Here is a 19,750-nt window from a genome sequence, read left to right as displayed (position 1 = left end):
GCTGCAGGCTGTCTCTCTCCTGATAAGGGAGAAAGAGGTAACTCCATTTTCCAATGAGCGGGGAGACATAACAAACAACTCGCTGGTTTATGATATTAAAAGTCTGTTACGTCACTTTTTTCGAGCTCTGTGCCTAAAGATCGCAAAGATCCCGGGTTCCCAGGCACACGGCAGATGTTGCGACTCCCCCAACGACACACGGGTTTCCTGTGGCGACACCGACCCTTGATCTCCCCTTCTCCAGTTACTCGAGATCCCAGGCTTCTGAATCCAAGCTGAAATCTTAGGCCAAGCTTTTAGCATGCTGAATAATGGCCGATTGTAGAACCTCGAGAGCGCGTCTCACTTGTGGGACCACTTCAGATTTCTATCTGTTTTGGTGTATTTTTGGCAGTAATCTGAATATCCTGTTGTTCATTTTCTCAGGAACTTTGTTGTGTGTTCCTGGCTTTGTCTCAGCCCTCATCGTTGGCATCCTGGATAGAAGTGGTGCAAAGCAGCTGGGACTTGACGTTGTCCTGCAGCAGGAATCCCAAAAAGTGGTGGGTAGATTCAGTGGCTCAGGATTTAACTTTGCAAAAAAGTTATTGCTTTTAGATATGGAACAAATATCTTTAGTAGTCAACTATTTTGGTGAGTAATCATTAGTCCTCAAAGTAGACCATTGTAAGCTGTGTACCAGAAGATCTATTTATATTATTTAGTCTGAGTGGGATCTAACTACAGCTCCCCCTCAGGGTCTTGTCTGACCTTTTTGTTCTTTCTCCCCAGAGGCTAAAGGATATTTGTCATTTGTCTCTCCACTACTGGCTGCTGGTTCTTACCGTCATGTTCTTCTATAATGGATTCCTTCCATTTATTGCTGATGCCACGTGAGTAGAGTTCAATGTATTAAACATCCAAAGTGCTTATACCATCTTCTGAATGGTCTGATCTTGCTATTTAATTGAAAAAGAATCATTGCAAGTTTCTCTTTAACACCTACTGTAGGGCCTCTTTATTTTTATAAATCGAGATGGTCTACAATAGTACAGCAGTGATTTTCCACTCATAGTTGACACTTTGTCTTTTATATGATAGTCCTTATCGCACACTGCTATAAGTTTGAATTGCTGATTAATTCTTTGCAACAGTCTCCAGGATTACTCATGTAATGAGAAAACTAGATGCAGGTGACTATTTGAATTATATCTCTTATATCTTGGCATTTATTTTTCAGTAAGTTCATTCAGGATAAGTATTCTCGGTACAGTCTTCAGGAAGCTTCCTACATCACTGGTGCTGTGTTCAATACCTCGATGCTTCTACTACCCATAGCGGGAATGCTGATTGTGAGTATCATCTGCTTTGTTCTAACTCGGGAATTCCCAACCATAATGGACCAATATCATTCAGCAAAGAGTCCATGGACCCCAGGTCAGGAACCCCAATTCTAACTGCAAGGTAGGTTGTGATCAGCAGGAACGTCAGACATCCTTTTCACGGACAGTAATTGTACTGAGCTCAGACTGAACTTTAAAGTGTGGGTTTCAGTAAAGTATGAAGCAAACAGATAGCTGAAGAATCCAAGTTACATCGCATGTCCCTCTAACAATATTTCCTGTCCCATACCATCAAATAATTTTGTGTTTATTTGCTGAGCAATACAAATTTGGTTTACATATTTAATCATCCATTATCATTGCTTATCACATTCAATCAACTATTATCATTGTTTACTTATACAGAACAGACTTTCTTCACTTTCTTGTTAATATCATACCGTGTCCAGAAAATAATGGGCATTATCACAGTTCAGGCCCATGAAACTACTGGCTTCACACTCGCCTGTACAGTTAACTTTATCTTTTGTTCTTTTCATTATTGTACATTGAAATGATTGCAGTTGAACTTACTGACTGAAAATAAAGAGAAAAATAAAACCCACCGTTGATTTTGTCATTTCCCCAAATGGTATGACCCTTCCCAACATTTCTTCACTGAAACAAGCCCAAAGTAGCAGACTTAGAGAACTCTAACCTATAGCCATGACATATTCCAGATCTGGCCATGTGATAGCCACAGACTCTGTGAGACGTGTTCCCAGTGTAAGAAAGAAGAAACATCAACAAATATATTAAATATGTACTATGGTAAACACTAAAAACTAAGACAGAATACAAAACATGCTAAGGGAGAATAGCTTACCAGTCTATAACTAAAAAGAATTAAGGATTTTCAGTAATTATTTGTGTGGTTTGCTATACTGCCTGAACTAGGCTTCAAACCCTCCCACTCACCAACAATGAGCACTTCTCCCAACTGTTCAAATGTTATATATTCATATACAAAGTAATCAATTAAATGTTTAAAAAATCTTTTTCAGGATTACATAGGATTAAGAGGAATACTTGTCTCGCTGTGTGCTGTGTTGACAGTCCCTGTTTACGCACTTTTGGCATTCACCTTCGTACCACCATTGGTTTCAATGATATGGCTGGGAGTCACCTATTCATTTGCTGCTGTAAGATGTTATTTTTATTTTCTCTCCACTGACAAGTAGCTCTCATTAAATTCTGTCACTATCTACACACCCACTCCAGACATTCTTTTCTCCCCTCTCCCATCAGACAGAAGATCCAAAAGCCTGAAAGCTCATACCATGGGCTCAAGGACAGGTTCTACCTGACTGTTATCAGACTGTTGAACAGACCTCTTGTATGACAGGATAGACTCTTGGACTCACAATCTACCTCATTATAATTGTGCACTTTATTATTTACCCACGCTGCAGTTTCTCAGTAACTTTTACACTTTATTCTGCATTGTTAATATTTTATCTTATTCTAGCTCAATGCACTGTGTAATGACTTGATCTGTGTAAACAGTATGCAGAACACCTTATCAGCTACATGTGAGAATAATATACTAATCCAGTACCAATACCAATCCACCAAAGCATTCATCATTACAAATTACAAATGTATTTAAAATACACTTTAAATATATTGTAGTAGTTTATGCAGCAAACTCATTGTCAACCCAGCAAGAGCATATTGTGATAATATCTTTGCAGTCATTTTCTGATTTTAGGTACTTAATTGCTATTTTTATCAGTAAATTCTGATTATTTCCACAGGCAAGTCTGTGGCCCTCCATCATTTTAGTGGTTCCTTTGGCAAACCTTGGAACAGCTTTAGGAATCACTACATCAGTGCAAATGATTGGTGTTGGTCTTTGCAACTTGATTGTTGGACAGATACTTGGAACCAAATTAAGGTAAGCTTTTTCATTCTATAAAGTTTAGTAATCTGAAATACATGTACTTAATTCCTTTTTATTTTGCATTATTTGATGTATTATTTTATGTTGTTTTATTTCTGCCATCTTACTAGATCCACTAACCATTTCAGAACTGAGAGATACAGGTTCCCCACTGCATGGTGACAGTTAAAATGTTGCATATTCAATATAGACACAGATTGCTTAATACATTTAGATATAGTTATCTGATAGGAAGACTAAATTGAAAATTACAGATGTGACAGAATGTGAACTATAACTTTTTGAGTCAGAAAACCTTCAGGCCCTTGAACTTAACATTAACTGGTTCCTCTTACACAGAAGCTGCGTGAGTGGCTAAGTTCTTACAGCATTTTCTGTTTTTGTGTATTTCTGATTCTGGCACAATCTGTTTTATTTGCTTTTGTATCTTCTCTCTCATTTTATTTGGAAAATTGCTCTGTGGTGGATCTCTTTTCCATGTGTCCTGCTAACTTTCCCATATCCTGAACATGAATTATTCTTCATACTAGTGCTCTGATAGTGAATAGCATTTGAGTTATTCGACTATGGTATCAATCTGGGTCCATGGCCTCCTATACTGCCGCGAAAAGGCCACACTCAAGTTGGAGGAGCAAAACCATCTGGGTCGCCTCCAACCTGATAGCATGAACATCAATTTCTTAAACTTCCAATAATTGCTCCCCCTTTTCTTTGCCATTCCCCATTTCTATTTCCCTCTTTCATCTTATCCCCCTACCTTCCCATCACCTCCCTCTGCTGCTCCTCCCCTTTCCCTTTCTTCTATCACGTTCTGTCCTCTATCAGATTCCCCCTTCTCCAGGCCTTTATCTCTTTTACCAATCAACATCCCATCTCCCAATTTCACCAATCACCTATTACCTTGGACTTCTTCCTTCCCTCCCTACAGCTTCTTATTCTGACGTCTCATCTTTTTGATCCAGTCCTGATGAAGGGTCTCAACCCGGAACATCGACTATTTGCTCTTTTCCATAGATGCTGCCTGACCTGCTGAGTTCCTCCAGCATTTTGTGTGTGTTGCTTTGGATTTCCAGCATCTGCAGATTTTCTCTTGTTTATGTACCTGAGTCATCTGAGCAATGAATACTGAACAAAGTAATACCCTGTGATTTGTCTCTCTCCTTTCTCTTTTGTATCCTGGGTTCCCCAACAGCAATTGTAATATCATTCACAAAGACCAGTGATCAAGCCATGAAGTGTATACTGTATGGCTGTACAGTTCAGTTACTCCCTGAACACGGTCAAGTTACCAATGGCTTTGGGGGTATCCTGCAGGAAGTATTTACATTGCAATTTTGAATAAGATCAATGACCCAGAGTGGCTGCACTGTACTCTTCAACCTCAAGCTGAAGTGGTTCTAATGTGTACAAAATTAAACCTTTATTTGCTTTTGTTGTGTAATTGAAATGGAATTACACAAGTCTCCTGTGTTTCCTGTAAAACAGTCTCTTAACTTGGTAAGCAGCCTCATGTGTGGCTTTCTGAAATTCAGATATACAACATCCACTGCATCCTCTTTATGAATCCTGCTTGGAATCACCTCAAAGCATTCCAACAGGTTCATCAGGCAAGATTTTCCCTCACGGAAACCATGCTGACTTTGTCCTATCTTGTCCTGTGTCACCAAGTACTCCATAACCTTATCCTTAACAATTGACTCTAACATCTTCCCAACCACGGAAGTCAGGCTAACTGGTCTATAATTTCCTTTCTGCTGTCTGCCTCGTTTCTAAAAGAATGGAGTGACATTTGCAATTTTCCACTCCTCTGGCACCATGCCTGAGTCCAATGTTTTTTGAAAGATGATTACAATTTGCTAACACTAATTGGAAGACATCTTTCACCATCCAAAAGCATTGACAACACTGTCAAGAAAATCAACTGTTCCGGGTTCCTTATCAACTGCTCTGGTTGTCTCTGTCCAGATGATTCTTTTCTGTGGTATTTCTTTGCAAGGTGTTTGTTCTCTCTGCACTTGTTACATGATTTATTAAGGGGAACATGATTCTCCCACTCTTGGGCTCTCAATTTTTTTATGCTTAGCAGAAAGACTTTCTCATCTATACAACTGTGTGGATTTATCTACTTTACACGTATTCTGTTCTGTTTAGTGGTTCATTACTTTTAAGTTGAACAGCATACTCTCTGTTACATGAGAAATCTCATCTGTTTTCTCCAAGGGCACATTATGTTTCTGTAACAATCTTGCTTACTTCCTTGTACAGCACATTAAAAGCCCTTCAGCTCATGATGGTGTGCCACATTTAACCTACTCTGAGATGAATCTAACCCTTCCCTTCTACATAGCCTTCCATTCTTCTATCACATAAAACAAAGAAACAAAAGCTTATTCTGAAGCAGAATAAAAGATTAGATTGACTGCTCTACAGATCTGGATTACAGAATAGCCAACTGTCACAGTCCCGACTGTTAATTCCCCATTTTCTCCTAATTCCCGTTGATTGTGCCACGGTTCCGACCCTTAATTCCCCATTTTCTCCTCATTTCCATTGATGACAACACACCTGGTTTTCATCAAGACCTGCAGCATAAGAACCCCAGCTTTGCACCCACTAGTTGCCAGATCATTGGTGTTGCCTGTGCGGTAATTAACTTTTCCCAGCCGCTTAGGACTGAGCATTCTAAGTTTTGCTTCAGTACCGATAATTACCTGTGAAACTCAGTCTCTTCGCGTCAAGATAAGTTTTCTAAGTTCTACTCCATTTCCGAGGTTTACCCGTGAAACTCAGTCGCTCCATGTCAAGATCAGTTCTGCCTATCTCCTCCTTCCTGCACTCTCTCCTGTTTGCCGTTCAACGCTCACGCCCGCGTCTGCATCCTAACACAACCTTCGTGCCTGTGTCCTGCGCTTGGGTTCACCTCATTCATTGCAACATGAACCTTTTGAACTCCTCTGTATTAATAGAGGGGCAGGTAAAGCCCTTTGATCTATGAAGCCAACAGTGGCAGTTCATTTTCCTGACTGTGAATCAGTAGGTGATATTCATTTTTAGGGTCCAATTTCCCCAAGGTTTTGCAGGCTAAAAGGACTGCCAATTGGATAGAGATCTCTGACTGAGTGAGATGCCTGAAGGATCTCTGGAAATGGCCCATTCTGGGTCTTAGTGGGTAGAATGAGAGAATATGCAAGTGTGAGGATCTGGAAAGTGAGGGATCGATATGGGGGTTTGAAGATTATAAGTCAAAGAGAGAACATAGTACAGAGCTGTGGTCTTCTGTTGGGAAACAGTGAGGGTGGAAAATAAAGAAGGCTGAAAGTTTCATTTTTTAACATTTTAAAAATGTTTTCTTATTTACAAATAGGAAAATCAGTATGGAATTCAGGAAAATGGTTTTGTTGAGTCCATGACCAGGTTTTTCTGAAATGAAGATAAATGTTTTAACATGTTGTCCAGTCACCCTGAATGCTGATTGCTGTCTCTTTCACCACATGCATTTTCAAAGTATTAGGGGAACAGTTTTTCCTTTGCTCCGTTCTCCACAAGTAACACTCGGTGTTTGACCTGCAGTGATCCAAAGATCCCAGTGTGGCGCTGGCAGTGGATGATGATCTTCATGCTGGCCAACACCATCTGCTGTTTCATCACTTCCATCATTCTCAATGTACTGGACACAAGACAGGTAAGGGTCTCACTTTAAGGCAAAGACTTAAATGGAGAGAAATATTCAGCTTCTGATACGGATTCATATTTATTTATTTATTGCATATTCTTAAAACATTCAGTAAAATGCATCCTTTGGATTAACAGCCAGCACAACCCGAGGATGTCTAGGGGCAGCCCACAAGTGTCTGTTCTGTTAGCTTACCAAGAAACAAATACTCTGTTTATAAAATGTTTGCCTTCTTTTTACATCACTTTTTTCTCCCTTATTAATCTTTCTTTATTTCCTCACTGTTATTCCCTTTCTCACTTATTTTAAGCTAAACTCATGTGATATTTAGACCATGAGATATAGAGTAGAATTGGGCCATTTGACCCTTTGAACCTGCTCCACCATTCCATCATGGCTGATTTACTATCCCTCTCAAACACATTCTCCTGCCTTCTTCCCGTAAACTTTGATATCCTGATTCATCAAGAACCCATCAACCTCTGCCTTAAATATACTCAATGACTTGGCCTGCACAACCATCTGCGGCAATGAATGCCACAGGTTCAAGACAATCTGGTTTTATAAATGTTTTCTCATCTCTGTTCTAAGTGGATGTCTCTCTATTCTGAGACTGTGCCATGTGGTCCTAGATTCCTCCATTATACGAAACATTCTCTCCACTTCCATTCTGACTAGGCCTTTCAATAGTCGATAGGTTTCAAAGAGATCTCCCCTCGTTCTTCAAAACTTTTGAGAGTACAGCACCAGAGCAATCAAGTGCATCTCATATGTTAACCTTTTCACTCCTGGGATCATTCTTTACACTTTATACTTTATTGTCACCAAACAATTGGTACTAGAATGTACAATTATCACAGCGATATTTGATTCTGCGCTTCCCACTCCCTGGATTACAACTATTAAATATTAAAATAGATAAAATTAGTAAATATTAAAAATTTAAATTATAAATTATAAATAGAAAATAGAAAAATGGGAAGTAAGGTAGTGCAAAAAAACTGAGAGGCAGGTCCGGATATTTGGAGGGTACGGCCCAGATCCAGGTCAGGATTCGTTCAACAGTCTTATCGCAGTTGGAAAGAAGCTGTTCCCAAATCTGGCCGTATGAGTCTTCAAGCTCCTGAGCCTTCTCCGGGAGGGAAGGGGGACGAAAAGTGTGTTGGCTGGGTGGGTCATGTCCTTGATTATCCTGGCAGCACTGCTCTGACAGCGTGCGGTGTAAAGTGAGTACACAGACGGAAGATTGGATTGTGTGATGTGGTGCGCCCTGTTCACGATCTTCTGCAGCTTCTTTCAGTCTTGGAGAGGACAACTTTCATACCAGGTTGTGATGCACCCTAGAAGAATGCTTTCTACGGTGCATCTATAAAAATTCGTGAGGATTTTAGGGGACTGGCCAAATTTCTTTAGTTTTCTCAGGAAGTAAAAGCACTGGTGGGCCTTCTTGGCAGTGAACTCTGCTTGGTTGGACCAAGTCAGGTCATTTGTGATATTGACCCCGAGGAACTTAAAGCTTTTGACCTGTTCCACTTGCGCACCACCGACGTAAATTGGGTCGTGCAGTCGGCTACTCCTTCTGAAGTCAACAACCAATTCCTTCGTCTTGCTGATGTTGAGGGATAGGTTATTGTCTTCGCACCATGCCACCAGGTTCTTAATTTCCTCTCTGTACTCAAACTCATCATTACCCGAGATACGGCCTACAATTGTTGTGTCATCAGCAAACTTATATATTGAGTTTGATGGAAACTTGGCTACACAATCATGGGTGTACAGTGAGTACAGCAGGGGGCTGAGTACATAGCCTTGTGGGGCACCGGTGCCTCAGAGTGATTGTAGAGGAGAGCTTGTCCCCTATTTTTACAGCCTGGGTCCTGTCTGTGAGGATGTTGAAGATTCTCGTGAACCTCCTCTGGAACCTCTCCACTGTTTCTTAGATAAGGGGTCCAAAACTGCTCACAATGCTCCAGTTGAGGCCTCACCAGTGCCGAGCAAAGCCTCAGCATTATATCCTTGCTTTTGTATTGTAGTCCTCTCAAAATGAATGGTAACATTATATTCGCCTTCCTTACCACCAGCTCAACCTTCAAGCTAATGTTTAGGGAATCCTGCATGAGGATTCTTAAATCTACTGATTTTAAAATTTTCTTTGCTTTTCGAGAATAGTCCATGCCTTTATTCCTTCAACCAAAATGCATGCTCATGCACTTCCTTACACTGTATTCCATCTGCCACTTCTATGCCCATTTGCCTAATCTATCTTAGTCCTTCTGTACCCTCCCTGCTTCCTCAACACCACCAGCCCCTCCACCTATCTTTGTGTTGTCCATAACATTGGCCACAAAGCCTTCAATTCTTTCAACCAAATCGTTGACATACAACATGAAAAGAAGCCGTCCCAACACCACTTCAGCTACCTCTTTCAGAACACTGAGGTGTATCCAACTGGACCAGGTGACATATCTACTTTCAGATGTTTCAGCTTTCCATGTTTACCTTAGTAATAGCAATGACACTCACTTGTGCTCTGAGTTGGACAATCTACACCAGGGGTGCGTAAAAAGAACTACTTTTCCATCAGGGACGTGATCAGGATTTTGAAGGCCGAGGTTCGTGGCAGTTTTTCTGATTTTAGGAGTGACCAATCAGCAAGAGGCAGTGCGTAAAATGAGCTACCTTTCAGTCAGGCCCGCGTTCAAGATTTAAAAAGCAGAGCTTCGAGCCTGTTTTCTGATTTGGACAATCCACACCAGGGGTGCATAAAATGAGCTGATTTTTAACTAAGATGTTGATCGAAGTTTTGAAGGCAGAGTTTCATGGTAGTTTCTCTGAGTTGAGGTGCGACCATGTAGCAAGAAGGATTAATTATGAAGGGTCAATAAGAATAATTCAAGTGCAAGCAGAGTGGCCATTCGTCAGTGTGCCTGCCTTTAGAGTGGCTTTGGCTTATCAGCCTTCAGCAAGGTCAGGCTTTGGTGAGCTAGATTGACTTGTAAGTTACTTTTTCTCTATTCTTACTTGTTCATTCCTCATCTATTAGTGCATGATATAGTGAGAATGGCCTGGGACAGTGTTTTGTACTGTGCGTGGGATGTGGGAAGCCTGTGAGACCTCCAGTCTCCCAGATAAACACATCTGCACCAGGTGCACTCAGCTGCAGCTCCTCAGAGAACGTGATAAGGAACTGGAGCTGCAGCTCAATGACCTTCGTCTCATATGGGAGGATGAGGAGGTGATAGACAGAAGCTACAGGAAGGTAGTTACACCTATCTTGCAGGAGACAAGTAACTGGGTAACTGTCAGGAGAAAGAGGGAAAATGCGCAGCCAGTGCAGAGTATACCTCCGGCTGTTCCCCTCAACAATAAGTATACAACTTCAGATGCTACTGAGGATGACGACCTACCAGGGGGGAGCTGCAATAACCGGCTTTCTGGCACTGAATCTGCTGCTGTGGCTCAGAAGAGCAGAGAGGTGAAGAGGACTCCAGAACTGATAGGAGATTCCATAGTCAGAAGAACAGAGATGAGGTTCTGTGGGCACGAGAGAGACACCTGGATGATATGTTGCCTCCCTGGATTGTGTCAACAGCAATCTCAGGGGTGAGGGTGAGCAGCCAGAACTCTTGGTAGATACTGGCACCAATGACTTGGGTAGACAAGGTGAGGAGATCCTGAAGAGGGACCTTAGGGAGCTAGGTAGAAAGCTGAGAAACAGGACTTACAGGGTAGCAATCTCTGGATTGCAGCCTGTGCCATTTACCAGTGCAGGTCAGAATGGGATGACTTGGCAAGTGAATGCATAGCTGAGGAACTAGAGCAGCTCATGGTTGAGCCCACTAGGGGATCAGTTATTCGAGATTGAGTGTTGTGCAAGGAAACTGGAATTAATTAGTGAGCTTAAGATAAAAGTACACTTAGGGGAAAGTGATCATAATATGATCGAATTCACCCTGCAATTTGAGAAGGAGAAGCTAAATTCAGATGTATCAGTACTACAGTGGAGTAAAAGAAATTGTTGGTGCATGGCCAGGTGGTTAAGGTGTTCGTGTAGTGATCTGAAGGTCACTAGAGGCAGCGTGTGCGTCGCTGAGCAAGGCACTGAACCACACATTGCTCTGCGACGACACCAGTGCCAAGTAGTATGGGTCCTAATGCCCTTCCCTTGGACAATATCGGTGGCATGGAGAGGGGAGACTTGCAGCATGGGCAACTGCTGGTCTTCAATACAACCTTGCCCAGGCTTGCGCACTGGAAACTTTCCAAGGCGCAAATCCATGGTCTCGTGAGACTAACAGGTACCTATAAAAGGAATTACAGAGGCATGAGAGAGGAGTTGGCCAGGATTGATTGGAAAAGAACACTGGCAGGGATGACAGCAGAGCAGCAATGTCTGGAATTTCTGGAAGCAATTTGAGAGGCACATAACACTTACATCCCAAAGAGGAAGAATTTTTTTAAAAGGCAAGTGACACAACCATGGACAACAAGGGAAGTCAAAGCCAACATAAAAGCCAAGGAGAGGGGATATAATAGTGCAAAAAGTAGTAGGATAGTAGAGGACTGGGAAAGTTTAAAAAAAACAACAGAAGGCAACTAAAAGGTTATTAAGAAAGAAAAGATGGCATGCGAAAGTAAGCCAGCCAATAATATAAAAGGAGGAAAAAAACACAAATTTAAAGATGTATAACAAATTAAAAAAAGAGACAAAAGTGGAATTGGACTGCTGGAAAATGATGCTAGAGGGGTAGTAATGAGAGACAAAGAAATGGCAGATGAACCTAATATGTTTTCTCTATTCGTCTTCTCTGTGAAGACACTAGCAGAATGCCAGGAATATGAAAATGTCAGACCATAAGTATTTCAGACCATAATATAGAGGAGCGGAAATAGGCTATTTGACCAATCGAGTCTAGTCTACTATTTCGTCATGGCTGATCCATTTTCCCTCTCAGCCCCAATCTCTTGTCTTCCTCCAGTATTCTTTCATGACCAGACTGATCAAGAAGCTATCAACCTCTGCCTTAAATATACATAAAGACTTATAAATACACACACAGCTGCTGGTGGCAAAGAATTCCACAGATTCACCACTCACTGGCTGAGGAAATTCCTCCTCATCTCCATTCTAAAAGGATGCCCCTCTATCCTGCGGCTGTATCCTCTGGTCTTAGACTCTCCTACCATAAGAAACATCCTCTCCACATCCACTCTGTTGAGGCCTTTCAGCTTTCGATAGGTTTCCATTAGGTCACCCCTTGTTTTTGTAAATTCTAGTGAATACTGGCTGCCCATTTCATCTCCATACCTTGACAAGTCACCCAGGTACCTGCCTCCTGCAACTTGGGGGTGACTACCTCCCTGTAGCTCCTATCTATCACCTCCTCATTTTCTTGTACGAGCTGAAGGTCATCCAGCTGCAGCTCCAGTTCCCTTACACAGACTCCAAGGAGCTGTAGCTCAGTGCACTTTGTGCAGATACAATTATCATGCAAACTGGAGATCTCCCAAATTTCCCATATCTCGCACAAGGAAGATACCACTAACTCTGGACCCATTCTCAGTGGATTAGCTATGTACTAGCAAAGAAAAGAAACTTACAGACAACTTACTTAGAACCTCTGCCTGTGTTTTCCAAAATCTGCTCTCGCCCAAACCTGATCACTCTTAACACCGTCCACTTTTCCTTATTGGTCCCTGCTGAGTGTCTAATAGATCGTTATGATTGCAGCCCACCGAAAAATCTTCTAAGCACCTGAGTTCTTTTTAAACCTCACGCTGCATCACCAAGGAATGACTTCTCACGATGATTGCAGCACATCTTGTTTTTCTTTTGCAATAACTTTTAGTATTCGCTATAATCGAAGTGATTTCAGTTGTGTTTAATTCACACCTACTCTTACCTATAACTTTGGAGATTTCGACTCTTTGGTAGTAAGTCCACAGGTGATTTCCCAGAAGGCAGTTGCTGGCATATGTACTGCCAGTCTTACATCTACAATATGGGGCGTTTTATAAAAATGCAATCCCTGTCTCCTCTCCTGGATCACATAAGTCTTCCTCTATCAACAGCTGTCAGTTAATATTGATATTTCCTTCTATCTTTCCTTTCAGGGTAACACATTGAACAAAACCACCAAGCAACGTGAGGCTACAAAAGGGAAAAACCAAACAGCAGAGACACATCCTCTGTCAGGAGACAGAGACAATGGCATCTGAGAAATAATTGAGCTCTTTTGGTTTAAGAGAGAAAGTGGACAATTCTCCAGATTAACTGGTTTCTTTTCTGATACTGAAGTGTGATTCTCCCAGTATAATCAATTCTCATGTGTCATTTCAAAGTCAACATTTTTTTTAGCTGATCATAGAACGGTACAGCTCCCATGGCCCATGAAGTTGTGCCGACCTTTTAAGAACTCAAAGATTATTCTAACTCCTTCCTCCCACATAGTCCTCCAATTTTTTTTTCAATCCATGTGCCTATCCAAGAGTCTTTTAAATGTCCCTAATAAATTTGACTCCACCACTACCCCAATTTGGGACATTTTAAATAAGTCCTATAATGCCTATGGTGCTGTAATAATTTTCAGCAAATGATCTAATCTGTTCTCAGGTGTTAGTCAACTTTTACAGCATTTGTAGCTTATGGGTAATTTATTTGTTGCAATTGCTGCAGAGAAAAGGGTTTTTGCTGTAAAATTACAGATAATCTTTTGATCGTTGTCAAGGAATAAAAACTGAGAATTTCTGTTCCTCTGTTTTGAACTCACTCTTGGGATTGATGCACGTAGATTTGCAAAAGGGAATGTTTTACAATCCTATAGGACTTGTCAGGTAAATATGCAATGTCATGCCATGTGTGACAAAAGACCAAGTTATCAGAAGATTGATGCCGATAAGAGAGAGAGAATGGGGAAATATTCAAAATGCTAATATGAGAGACGAGAGAGATTAACGAAAAGAGACACAGTTCCGAGTATTGTCAGACCGGTTGCTTTGAACCTGAACTGTTTGAACTTTGATGGACAGGCAATACCCCAGCAGGGGATAAAAAGAACAGGTTCAATAAGGCAAGCGACGCACCACAACACCACAAGATCACGAGACCCTGGAAGTGCGGTGTGTCCCCCCACAAGTTGGTGGGAGTTTTGGAGGTCTGGTTGCGGGACCGACCATAGACGCACAGGGTGGAAAGGTACGATCGGCGGGAACCTGGTGTGTGTGTCCGCCCTTGCCTGGGTGCCAGGTTCACTGCAGAAGAATGATCGTATCTCGAACGGAGGGGTCACAGTCGGTGACCTCAGAAGACATTACAAAGGGCTCGCCCGAAAGCTAACTGCGAGGAATATCAAAGGTCTGTTTGAATCCGATTTGAATATCATCATTCGCTCTCTCTCTCTCTCTCTCCCTCCCCCCAACGGCACAACAGCGATTACTGCGAACTGAACTAAACTGAACTGAACTCTGTGTCACTTGAGACTGATCATTTTACCCCTAGACTGCGATAGAGCTTGATTGATCCTATTATCCTAGTTCTGTGTATATGTGTGTTTTATCACTGCCAACCTGTTGCATTTATATCCTTACTATTAGAGTACTGTGTTACTTATTTCTTTAACAAAACTTTCTTAGGTCCAGTAATCCAGACTCCAACTAAGTGGTCCATTTCTGCTGGTTTGGCAACCCATTTACGGGGTACGTAACACATGACATAGCCTTAATACTTCAGAAGTCTTAGACACTAATTCAAGAGTATACTAGATTTTATATTAGTATATTAGATTTTACACAAGATAAACATTATTACTTGGATGATCTTATGCGCAGTTTGGTCAATCTATGTGATCATGGTTGTAAGTCAATATTACACTTCGTGTGTGTCATTTATCCATGAACATGAAATACCCCAACACCACTGTGGATTATATTTCTTTCTCTCGATCTCAATTTACACTCTCTTTAATCATGGAAGTTAGGTATAATATGTCAATTTAAGTTTATGTTATGTTTTTCATGAAATGTGCTGTACTGCTGTTGCAAAATCTAATAATGAAAGCATTATTTTCTTCTCTGCCCGTGTAGAACAGAGAACAGTACAGCACAGAACAGACCCTTCAGACCACAATGTTGTCCAATCTTTTGCTTCTACCCCAAGATTAATCTAACACTATCCTCCAGCATAGCCCATCATTTTGCTCTCATCCCTAACAGACTCTTAAATGTCCCTAATATATCTGCCTGTACTACCACTCCTGCCAGTGTGTTCCATGCACCTACCACTCTGTTTAAAAAAAAATCTACCTCTGACATCTCCCCTTACGCTTTCCTTCCAACACTGTAAAGTTATTCCCCTCTGTAAAAGCTATTTGCTTCCTGGGAAAAAGTGTCTGGCTGTCCATCTGATCAATTTTTACACCTCTATCAAGTCAGTTCTCAGCTCTCAGGAAGAAGTATTCTAAAGGAAAGGTAACACAACCATGGCTAACGAGAAGTCAAAGCCAACATAATAGCCAAAGATGGCATGTAGTACAGCAAAGATTAGTGAGGATTGGGAAGCTTTTAAAAACCAACAGAAGGCAACTTAAAAAGGAAGGTCAAGGTGGAGTATGAAAGTAAGCTAGCCAATAATATTAAAGAGGATACCAAATGTTTCTTCAGTTAGATAAAATGAGTACCTGCTTTGGAAAAAAATGCCTTTCTTTGAAAGAGAAAAGACAAGAAAATGCTACGGAAATCAAATGCTGTTCAGCAAATATTCTGGGCACAACTAAGTGTACACAAGGTAACGTTGTGTTCCAAACAGAATTTTGGAAAGCTGGAGTGGGTTCACTGGGCATGGAGAATCCCTAGAACAATGAAATGTACGGTATGATTTGTGGATGCCCATTGATATTTATTCTCCACCTCTTAAACATACTTTCTTAGATAATTGTGAAGTATACCTACAAACTCGAGGCAAACCACAAGGTCAGTGATTTCATTTTATCAAGGATGTTTCATAACTAAGTATGCTTCATACAATCCAGTAATTTCATGATCACCACTCCCAAATTTCAATTCCAGATTTATCAACTTGTAGTTAAATTATTCATCTTCTGTATTTCAATCGCTCATCTCTATATTAAATAGCCCAGGGCTCTGGATACTAGTCCAGTAATTTAAACATGCCATTGCACTCAAAGAGTGGCCTCAAAGACTCAAAACAGATTCCTAGAGCACAGTACAGGCCCTTCGGTGCACAATTGTTGTGTTGACCTTTTAACCTACTCCACGATCAATCTAACACTTTCCTCCTTCACAGCCCTGCACTTCACTATCCTACTCCGGGAATTAAACATCCTCCAAACTTGGAAAAAATGCCTGGTGCACAATTCTCAAAACAGCAGCAGCATCTGGGCAGTCAAGAGTACTCCAACCGTCACAAGGGAACACGCATGGCTTCATGTGAACAGGAGTAGTGCAAGATCCCAACCACCCCTTCCCCCACCAAGTAACACCTGCCCCACCAAACGGAGTCTGCAGTTTGCAGACAGGACTCAGAAACTGCAGGACTAGAGTGGAACAGGTCATCCACAATCCCAAAGGGCTGTCGAAGTGAAATTCATGCCAACGTCTCACCTTTCATTTCATTTTCTTCATATGCAGAGAATATGTTGGTGTCCTGTTTAAAAAAATGTACAAATCAAATTAAGGTATTGTAGCACAAGAGTATTAAAAGAAAACTGAAGCTTCAGTCAGTTTATTCACAGAAATAATTTTAGTCTTGATTTAAAAATACTAGTAGATTTGATGAATAGAAATATTGAGGCTCAACTGGTCTCCTTTGATTGAAAGACAAGGTTCAATTGATTGTGCTGCAGGCTCTCCGGGCAACAACGAGAAGCATTCCTGCTGTACACTACTCACTTCACCCAGACTCCTGCATTATTCAAAAGTTGTATTATTGATACTGTTTGATGTGATGAAAACCACAATTAACTGAAAATGAATTTTTAAATTACTCAGTAGCACACAGCAATGTGATTGTTTAAACAATGCTGTGCACTGAAATTTGACTTTCAGGTCACAGCAAAAACTTCATGATTTGTAGTAAATATCTGAAAGTTTGGAATCTTTCCAGCAAGCATTGAATGAAAGTTAACATGCTTATGAAATATACCTTTGGTTTGTTTGGGTGAGTACAAACTGCAGTGGCAGGAGCTGGCTCTCCAAAGATATCAGTACTTCTCCCACCACCTGGTATGGTGCTTTGCTGGGAAGGAACAGGACTGGGTTCACTGAAAATCCCACCGTCTTTTCCACCTAAAAAAGATTTAGCAAGATGTTAAATCATTGTCTAGTTTATAATCAGAATCGGGTTTATTATCGCTAACAAACAGTATATCATGAAATTTGTTGTTTTGAGCAGCAATAGAGTGCATGACAAAAAAAAATCATCTCCATTTCCTGTACATCCACAATCATCCCATCTTCCCGCCACCTTTAACAGGAATAGAGTTCCTCTTGTCCTCACCTATCACCCCTTGAGCCTCCGCATCCAGCACGTCACTTTCTGTAACTTCGATCATCTTCAACAAGATTCTAACATGGAACACACCTTTACCTTCCCCCCCCCCCACTCTCTGCAGGGATCACTCGCTCCATGATTCCCGTGTCTATTCGCCCATCGTCCAGAGAAGCCTTCGGTCGAAAGGTCTTGCAGGAACAACATGGAGCTCGGTATTTTATGTGCTGAACATCAAAAGAACAATTCCATATTTACAAAGTATGGACAATGCTTTCTTTGAAACTACATACAAATTTCACACCTCCCTCTTCACATGCACATCACAGACATCCAGGTGAATTTTAATTGCATTACCTAGAGATTCATGGCTTTCAGGAATCCACTGTTCAGAGCTGCACTCCAAATAAAATCCACAATACATACTCAGATGAGGAGACTGGTAGCCAAAGTCATTTGCAAAATGTAAACGTGCTAAAACCAAAAATCGTTCTAACGTACCCCCTCTTGTTCATCCTGGGCAAAAATAAATGTGTACCAGGAAAGACCAACCAAAAGATGAGATACTCAATAGGGCAGCAAAAATGCCCTGTCTCAAAATTCCCCCACCCTAATTATTTTATGTGCACCTACATCTACCCTATCATCCCTAATCGCTATCTACAAAATGCAAAGCAGGAAGATTGTCCAGGAATTTTGAACAGTTTTCAGAAATGCGGCTTTTTTCTCTGCCTGTTGTCTATCCCCTGCTGGCCGATTGCAGTTTAATCACATTCCTCACACTCACCCCTTCATTCTCTGGTAGCTAAACCCCTCTCTCTCTTTCCAGGAGCACCAGCAAAGTAAACATTTCAGGCACACAGGCCCTCTTATTGAGGTACAGGGAGGATTTGGTGTGGTCTCCATTTGAATGACTGCAAGGACCTCTCCCGGGTGGCACCCCTTTCCGAACTGTTCAGTCGATCGCTGGCCCAACTGCAGAAAGGGCCCAGCTCATTTGAATTCACTCCCCATTCAGGCCAGGGGTGACAGCCTTCAGATGCCGTGTGCAATCTTTCTCGGTCTGCTATGAGTCCCCAAATCCTAAGGACTTTGTACAGGGGCACAATTGAGAGCAACCTGATTGGCTGCATCACTGCCTGGTATGGGAACTGTACTTCTCCCAATTGCAGCACTCTGCAGAGTGGTGCAGACAGCCCAGCGCATCTGTGGATGTGAACTTCTCACTATTCAGGACATTTACAGTGACAGGTCTGTAAGTGGGCCCGAAGGATCACTGGGGACCCGAGGCACCCCAACCACAAACTGTTCCAGCTGCTACCATCTGGGAAATGGTACCGCAGCATTAAAGCCAGGACCAACAAGCACCAGGACAGCTTCTCCCACCAGGCCATCAGACTGATTAACTCACACTGACACAATGTATTTCAAAGCTATATTGACTGTTCTGTGTATATCTTACTGTACACACTATTTATTACAAATTACTATAATTCACACATTGCACATTCAGTCGGAGATGAAATATAAAGATTTTTACTCCTCATGTATGTGAAGGATGGAAGAAATAAAGTCAATTCAATTCAATGCTACCGATGGTGTGGAACCTGTTGTCTCTGCTTCTGCTTAATTTCCCACCCCCATCAATTTTTTTTCCCATATCTTTCTTAGTCTATGCTATTCAACTCATCAGCTTCAGCAACCAGTCTTCATTACGGAGTACTGTCACCATCACACTTTAGCATGCTATTCACAGGTTTCTGTCATGCTCTCGGTGTCTTCTGCCTTTGCGTTTCCTATGGAATGTTTTCATCAGCTGTGGTCAGGTCTGGCGTGGCGGGCTGGTTTTCATACCTTAGGTTTTCTGTTTAACCTGAGTCCAGTGTTTCCACTGGCAGCCTCACAGAGTCTGCACACAGACACAACTGTCACTTGTACCATCAGTGCTCCGATCCATCAGGGAGCAAATCCTGCCCTTTCGGGCGGCACCCTCACCATGACTTGGTCACCGGGCTCTGGGAGGACTATCTCCTTTCCCTCTGGCTCGCTCTGATCAGCAATGTGCTGGTGCTGGTGTTGTTTTGGTCGGTCCTTCAACACTTTAAGTTGGTTACAAAGGTCTTTCACATATCGTGTCATTCCATCCCTGTAAGCCCCAGGCTCAGCGCAACCCGTAATTGCCCCATAAGAGAGTGGCATCAACAACTCGTAGGGGCTGAGACCCAACATGTGTCTCAGCCCCTGTGAAACACTTCCACCCATGTCTTTCCCGTCTCAGCTATAGCTTTGGCTAAGGCATTTTTGATTGT

At 41.7% G+C, this 19,750-nt stretch overlaps 1 pseudogene; it reads left to right on the top strand.

Moving 5' to 3' along the window:
* Nucleotides 1-14,747, top strand: part of LOC140203094 (lysosomal dipeptide transporter MFSD1-like) — a 50,486-nt pseudogene extending 35,739 nt beyond the window's left edge.
* Nucleotides 14,748-19,750: the final 5,003 nt, after the last annotated feature.

The sequence above is a fragment of the Mobula birostris genome, chromosome 9 (assembly GCF_030028105.1).
Source record: "Mobula birostris isolate sMobBir1 chromosome 9, sMobBir1.hap1, whole genome shotgun sequence".
Taxonomy (NCBI): Eukaryota; Metazoa; Chordata; class Chondrichthyes; order Myliobatiformes; family Myliobatidae; genus Mobula; species Mobula birostris.
Note: the sequence above shows the minus strand (reverse complement) of the source record. Positions and strands in the feature narration are given on the sequence as shown.